Genomic DNA, 8,091 nt, shown 5'->3' on the forward strand with positions numbered 1-8,091 from the left:
GGAATGAAAAAGAAAACATTTATCTCTTTTCATCCCCAAAGCTTTGAAAAAAAGAAGAAAAAGAGAAGGCAACAGCTTAGGGTTCATAAAGTTTCAAGCTTTAATTGGTTAGTCCAATTTAGCAATTTTATTTTAATTTTTATATTTTCAGAATCTTAGAAGCTTAATCTAGCCAACCCATGTTGTATTTTTCTTTACTATTAAAGTTTGAGGATGTTACCAATGTTAAATAATAGGAGCTTGAGGAGTTATTTTGATAGATTTAAGGCCAGAGTTGAAAAATAACTAAGATGCACAAATTTTTAAATTTTTGGTGAAATTAAGAAACAGGAAGTCCTATAAAGACTCTAGTGAATTCAACATAAAATTTGGGGTTTAATTATAAAAGTTATGTTAGTCTCAGTTTTAGGGACTAAATTGAATTAAAAAAAAAGGTTGTATAAAATACCAATTGAGTGTGAAAATGGTTTTATATTGATGATTTTATATGTTTGTTTCAATTCGTAGCTAACGTCAACTTGGATTCCTCGAAAAAAAAAAGGAAAAGACAAAGTCGTCAAGAATAGCTCAGAGTTTACAATTTGTGTTTCTATAATCCGAACTACTTGTAAATTGATGTTTTGAACTGTGTGTGCATGGTAAGAACGTAAGGTGAGTAAATTGATGATAATGAGTTGTGTTTGGATTGATTTGAAATGTTTGATGTTCATAAGGATTAAATTGAATATAAGTGGAAATTGTGTATTTTATATAAATATGAAATTGAATACATGTTGAGATAATTGGTGCTTCCATATATTAGATGAATGCATTCATTATGGAAAATAAATGTGAATTGTGATATTGATTGGTAATAAAATGAATACCCTATTAATTGTTCAAACAAAGTCAGATATAATTGGCACGCCATAGGATAAGAAGAGTGCAGGGTTGCTTCGACTATGAGTCGATGAATGCACTAGGTGCCAAATTGCTTTAGTTTAACCGATGAGACACTACGTGTCAAAATTATTTATAGTGTTGGGCGCAACTATTTGCTTCAGATTTATTTGATAAGGCATTGGGTGCCAAATTGGTATGTTGGTTGGATTCGTTGGATTCATGTATTCGTAAAAATCTGAGTCGTGTTAATAAGGAAATAATCATTAAAATCGAGATATTTGTTATTGAAATGGCAAATGATAAGAAATGGAAATGAAAGGTAAAATAGAACATGAAATGGTGGATGGAGATGTGAATATTGAATGATTATGATCAACAAATACATGAATTTGAAAATTGAGATGGGATATGTTAATATATGAATTGAGTTATCATATGCTATATGGGATATAATTGCCATGTACTAATGTTGGAATGATGAGTTAGTTATGACCAAATAATATGTAATTTGGCATTAATGATTTGTTATATTGCATATGATCACTTAATTTAAATTTTGCATCATAGTGATTTATATTATGTTTAAATATTCGGATTATAGAAATTCTACTGAGTTATACTCAACATACAATTTTATTTTTTCATGCATAGGTTAGGCACTTAATGATTCGATCATCGACTCAACATCTGGTAGTAACCCTAAACTCAAGTGTTAGTGATGTGTTCATTTTGATATTGGCATGAACCTAGGAAATCCTTTGATTATAATGATCATTTTTTATTTTGGTGGCATTTTTGAGACTATGTATATAAGTGTATGTATATATATGTGATGGTACTAGTCATGTTGTTAATGTCTTTTTAGGTTGCTTGGGTTATATGTCTAATGTTTTAATGGTTGAGAAAATATCATGCTATGTGATGTGTTTTTGGTTGATGCTTGGATATGGAATGATGAATGACATGCTTAGGTTATGCCTTTGAGATGTTTTGGTAAGTTTGAGGCTTAAAACATGAGATTACTTGAATGGTTGTTTTATGCTTGAGTAGCTGTTAGTGAAAGTGTCATGGAACGTTCATTGAATTGGTATGTATGTGATCTTTTGGTTGGTTTAATTTGTTGATTGAGGTGTCAGTTGTGGAATATTGGTTAGACACTTAGGATGATTGTTATAAATGATGATTTTGGTATGATTTTGATGCAATTTGAATTGGATGAGATGTGATTTAAATGGTAGCTTGTGACATAAGTGATTTTGGGTTGAATAACTTGTTTTAGAAGGTAATTTCTAGGTACACACGGCCTGGTACACGGTCATGTGCCCTACACGGCTTAGGACACGATTGTGTGGCCTGTAGAATTTGGTTGATTTTTGGTGCACATGGCCATAGTTTGTTACATGGCCCAGTGACACAATCGTATGATATATTTTTGAATATTTACACTTTTGACCCACACGACCTTGATGAGTTTACACAGTTGATAACACGGTTGTGTGACTCCAACACCACACGGCATCAGTCTGTTGCACGGTTCTTCAACACGGCCATGTGTCCCATTCCACACAGCTTTAGCATTTCCACACGGTGGCTATGATCCCTATTTTCAGATTTTTTTTCCCAACTTTTTGTTTTAGTTTTAAAATGATCCCTGTTTGCTACCAAGTTGGTTTTAAGCTTTCGTAAGCTTGATATTAACCCGAAATTGATTGAATCACGTGTTAATTTGATTATTTATGAATTGTTTATTAATTAATTGAGATTTTGAGTTATAATTTGTATGCAAATGATTTGTAGTTGTCTGCAACATTCTATTACTCGAATTCGATGACTGGACCAAGTAAGGGGTGTTACAAAAATATTTTCTATTTGTATAATTAGCATCAACCTTATAATATTTGGGTTCACAGTCTAAATAGTTTATTACTTTAATTATAAAACTTATATAAACTTAATTTGGAGAAATACTTATGCTAAGACATATCTATTTTTATAATACGTAAATTAAGTAAAATAATATAAAATTTATAATATATCACCTTTATAAAAAATTGTTTTATAAATTGTCCAAAACTTTCATAATACTTCTTATACATAATATAATTTTTGTCATAACTTTAAAAATTATTTTTATAAATAAGTTACGATAAAGAAAAACTATAACATTTTTTATGAATAAAAATATTATATTTATAATATATAGCAATGTCACATAACTAAGTTATGTCCATACTTCTTATTCATAACTTTTTATAAATAAAGACACTATAACACTTTTATAACATGTAGATTATTTTATAATAAACTTTTTAGTCATAACTTTTGAAATTTTTGGGTTTTAAATAATATTTTTTGTTATAACTTTATAAAATATACAATTTTTATAATATAATTTTTAGGATTTAGAATATGAGAAATTTTTGCCATAACCATCCCAAAAACTCATACATGTTCACGCTTATAATATATTTTTTATAAAAATAATTTTTTAAAATTAGATTTGAGTGTAACTACTTAGATAATTACTACAATTCTTACCCTCCTCCTAAAAATTAAAAAGTGTAATTTAGTGCTCCAATTAGACCCCATCCGATGGGACTTACCAATTACAATGACTACCTAAACATGTCACATTTGTATAATCACAAACAATTATATCCAAATTCATTTACTATCTTGCTTTCCGATCATTATCTTAAAAAATAAATAAATAAATACTAGTTGCTTGATGGGACTATTGAAACGTTGAATTGCATGCATGCAAATGTGGAAGGATAGTGGTAGTTGTTTTTGGCATTTTGATAGAAGGCTGGAGGTGGTCTCTGGTGGGGACCCTAGCCCTGGTTGGATTTAATTGAGGCATGCATGGACCATGGATTGACTGGGCAATATTAAAAAGAGTGAACGCTGACCTCCAGCGAAGCCGCCGTCGACCAACCTTTTAAGGGCCATTTCAACGCTGCCTTTCAGCCAACTTTGTCTTTCGAAAACGCTTAACTATTTCTAACATCCTAGCTTATTGTTAACGTTGAAGGATTGGCATTTTAGGTTAATGTTGCCTTGAAAATTAGACTGAAGTTAATCGTTTCTACTCATTTAAAAAAAATCAAAGACCTAGATGGTTTCTTTTTCTGAGCCAAAATAAAATTATTATTAAAAATAAAACTAACCTTATAAAAGTATTTTATGAAAGAAACAGTGATACAACGTTACCTGTATCACTTTTTCAATAATTTAATAATATATCAATATTTTTATTTTAAATTTCAATATTTTCATCATAAAAAAATAAAATTCAAATGAAAATCTTGAAATTTATGATAAAATTATTGATGTGGTATTAAATTATTAGAAATGAATAATATCTTTATTTCGTACAATCCTTTCTCTCTAAGAAAAAAAAATACAACAACAAACGACACCTAAGCATATTAAGATAAACACCTAAAAAGAAAGCATATTACAAATAAGAACCACAAACAGTAGCATTGAAACTAAATATTGAACCTGTAGCTGGCTTCACCATTATAATCTGATCAACACTTAGGCACGGTTCAGGCAGAATCTGCAGCATATTGAGAGTCTAGATGATTATTAATTAATTGTATCTTAAACATGTTTTCTAAGCTCACTCTCCTGTGAACTTGGTAATACAATCATATATCAACTAAAATATACACATATCATGCAAAATGTATGTCAAATGATTCATGTTTCATACATTAATTCGCATATTTGACACATTTAATTATTTAACACCTACATTGAACAAGAAAGTTAATGAGTTACACAAAAACATACATTCAAAAACTACAAAATAGCAGGATAACTTCTCTAATAGCTTCACTCCTTCACTTTCTCTTTTCCCTTGATTGAACCTACTTTAGCAAGCTCGTTCTCTTCATAAATCATATAAAGGGAGAATATTTGCTATATTGTTGGTACATAAATCTTATACCATGACACCCCGTCATTAAATAAAACAAAAATAGTGGTGGGCATATAAACAAATACTAATAAATTTATTTACACATAATTAATTATAAATAAATGCTAAAATCCCAAACATTTAAACCCAAGATCATAATTCCAAGAGTTATTAATATTAATTTAATAATTATGTTTACATAAAATTATTATTATTTAGAAGTCTTCCGTATTTTTATTTAATTTAATGATAACATGTCATATAATTATTCATTGATGATATAAAAGACATATATCAACGGAAAATCAAATATTTTTCCTAAAACATATAGCAACACATTAATACGTCATGCAACTAACATTAAGTAGCTATGTTAATGGCTGAAAACCAAACGTGAGCCCATAAATGTTAAATGGGATGATTAGATATTAAGAAAACATGAGTCAAATTTCAAAAATAATATTCTAGTTAAACTCTATTTATTTGTTTCAATCAAACTCTAATTAATTTAGATTATTTTATTATTATTTAACCTATAAATTTAGTCTATAAATAGGCTCTTTTACAACCTTATAAAAATACCCATTAGAGATTAAAACTCATAATATATTTAGATATTTTTATGTTTATGTTTTGAGAGTTGTCTGTTTTCGGATTTTTGGGGTTTAATTTTTATTTTCATCTTTTGTACTCTTCGTTTTTTTGCAATTATAGTAAAATTATCTTTACCCGTGATTTTTTATTCTCTTTGGAGGGGTTTTTCCACATTAACTTTGTGTGTTTAATTTCTCAATTTCTTCCGCTATTTTTACTTGTTCGTTGCTTAATTGGGTAGAAAAATGATAAGAAAAAAAAGAAAAATGGTGAAGATTTGAAGAGAAATGAGTAGAAAATGGCAAAAAGAAGGAAATGGAACCTTTTCTTTCTCCCAAGATTGCTCGTCTGCTGGTTTTAGGAGAAAAATGCGGGTTTTCACAAATAAAAATTCAATTAAAGTGGTTAAAATTTCAAAATGTCATAATGTGTGGCTAATTTTTATTTTTAATGCTAATATTCAAAATGTGGTTAAGGTGTTACTATATTTGTAAAGATGTTGTTTTCTAAGTCTTGGTGGTTCGAGTCGTAGGCACCTAAGTATCTCTTTTATTATTTATACATTTAATATTGACACTTTTTTAGAGTTTTGTAAGTACTTTCATGAACCATACATAATTCTTCACCAGGTTTAAGGACAAAACGCACTTTCTATATTTCTCTTGAAAGAGCCAATCCGATCTCAATAGAGATATTTTAATCATTTATTTAATATATCAAACCTTTTTCTTGAGGTCTTAAAACAAATATTATGAAAACTTTATTTTTTAAAAAATAAAAATAAACAATCATGTACACAATATTTTGGTAATTGACAGAGGGGGAAAGAATGTTTAAAACTCTTTCTTTTGGTACAAATGTCTCGGCCTAAAGATAGAAAAAGGGTTGCAAAGGGTGAGATTTAAAGACATACTAGCATTACCATTCAAGGATACCTACACAAATCACATAAGTTAAACTCTAAGTTCCAAGTATGAAACTCTCGAATCTGTTTAGCTTTTCTCATTATGATGAAGCTGGATATGAAGAGCGCAGATTGCTAGGTATGCAAGGAGAATCCATCCATACTCTAGCATGCAATTTGAGGACCTCTTTGGCTTTCCCTTTAGTCTTGTGTCCACATTCCACTTGAAGCACCAAGCACAATTTAGCCACAATCCCTAATTGCAGCATCTCTTGAAGCACATTAGAAGTGACACAGAACTTGGAAATAGACAATAGAATTCTCACTGCGCTTTGGTTTACAACATGAGAAACCCTAAGAATCTTCTTTGAAACAACAGCAAGCCCTGCTCCATGATTTAGCAGCTCGGATCGGCCTTCGGCGCAACGGCAAACTTCTTCGAGCACTGTTAGTATTGTTTCACAAGCCCTTTTCTGTGATGAATCAAGAAGCAATTCAATCAAGACAGGTACCGCGCCCGCGCTTCAGCTACCTTGACCTTGTTTCTTCCCCATTCAGATACACTTACCAGAAACTGTAGTGTAGCTTTTGAGGCCTGCTGAGAAATTCTATCATGTAAAACTCGAACCAATTCGACGAATAATTCGTGTCTCAAGCTGATGAGTTGCATTGGATCAGCTATCTCCAGCATTGATTTCAACAACAATACTGCATAAGCACGAGACTTGCAGGTTCCACGTTGCATTACTCTCGTTAAGGACACTACGATATCACCATTTTTGCTCATAAGATTCTTGAGAGCAGCTTCTGAGAGTTGGAGATTGTACAGAATGTTTAGAGCCTCATCAGTTGGTCTTATTGGCTCGAATTCATTATATAACAATCCGTCAACAGCTGTAGGGTCGTAATTTCTCACAATTGAAGCCAAGAACTCGACCGCGCCCGAAGATTCCATGCACCTCTTGTTTGTAGCATTCTCGGAAGCGATTGATTGTAGCCGCCTGAGACACTTTATCTGGTGCAAGTGTGACTTGGCGGCACCATTGAGGAGTTCGGTGATCTGAGCTTTGCTGATGGGTGGCTTTGGCGTTGGGATTCTTTCAATTCCATGGCAAGCATTTAACATGCACCATGATTGAATCAATCTTCTCAGAGTATGATTCGGGGTAAGTTCACAATCTGTAATAACATGCTTCGTAACGGGACATGCAGTGCTGTTCCCTGAAAACAACCAGTTCACAATGCTTTCCCTGTCGTATGTGATCCCTGTTGGAACTGTAACAGGATCCTTCATAATCTCCAGAGAAATTGGGCAGATAAAAAATGGAGGAATATCAATTTCTTCCATTTTCAAAGCAACCCACACAGATGAGAAAGTGAAAAGGTATCTTAAGTTTGTTTAACAAAGATTAAGTTGTGAATTGGTTTGAATTTTGAAGAGGATTTAGACGATGACAAATTGAGAATCTATATCTCTAAATATTAATACGTGGGCCGTGGGCGGATATTCAAACCGCGAGAAAGTCAAAACAACAAAAAGGCTGACTTTTCCAAGCAATTGAAAGGCTCAAGGATGACAACTTTAACTACTACAGCTAAAGCTATAAGTGAAAATTTGCCTGGTCCAGATTAGCTAAAAGCTTTTATGACTATAATTCTAGCATATGCTTCAATACATAGCAAATGGTGCTAATACTAACCCATTTTAAAATTTGTCTAATTCTAAATTTCATCCTTCTAGTTTATTAGAATTGAGAAATTAATTCTTCTAATTTGATTTGTT

At 31.3% G+C, this 8,091-nt stretch overlaps 1 pseudogene; it reads right to left on the bottom strand.

Annotated features, from left to right (window-relative positions):
* Positions 1 to 6,409: 6,409 nt before the first annotated feature.
* LOC108458694 (E3 ubiquitin-protein ligase PUB23-like) lies at positions 6,410 to 7,718 on the bottom strand (annotated as a pseudogene).
* Positions 7,719 to 8,091: the final 373 nt, after the last annotated feature.

The sequence above is a fragment of the Gossypium arboreum genome, chromosome 4, assembly GCF_025698485.1.
Source record: "Gossypium arboreum isolate Shixiya-1 chromosome 4, ASM2569848v2, whole genome shotgun sequence".
NCBI classification, from domain to species: Eukaryota; Viridiplantae; Streptophyta; class Magnoliopsida; order Malvales; family Malvaceae; genus Gossypium; species Gossypium arboreum.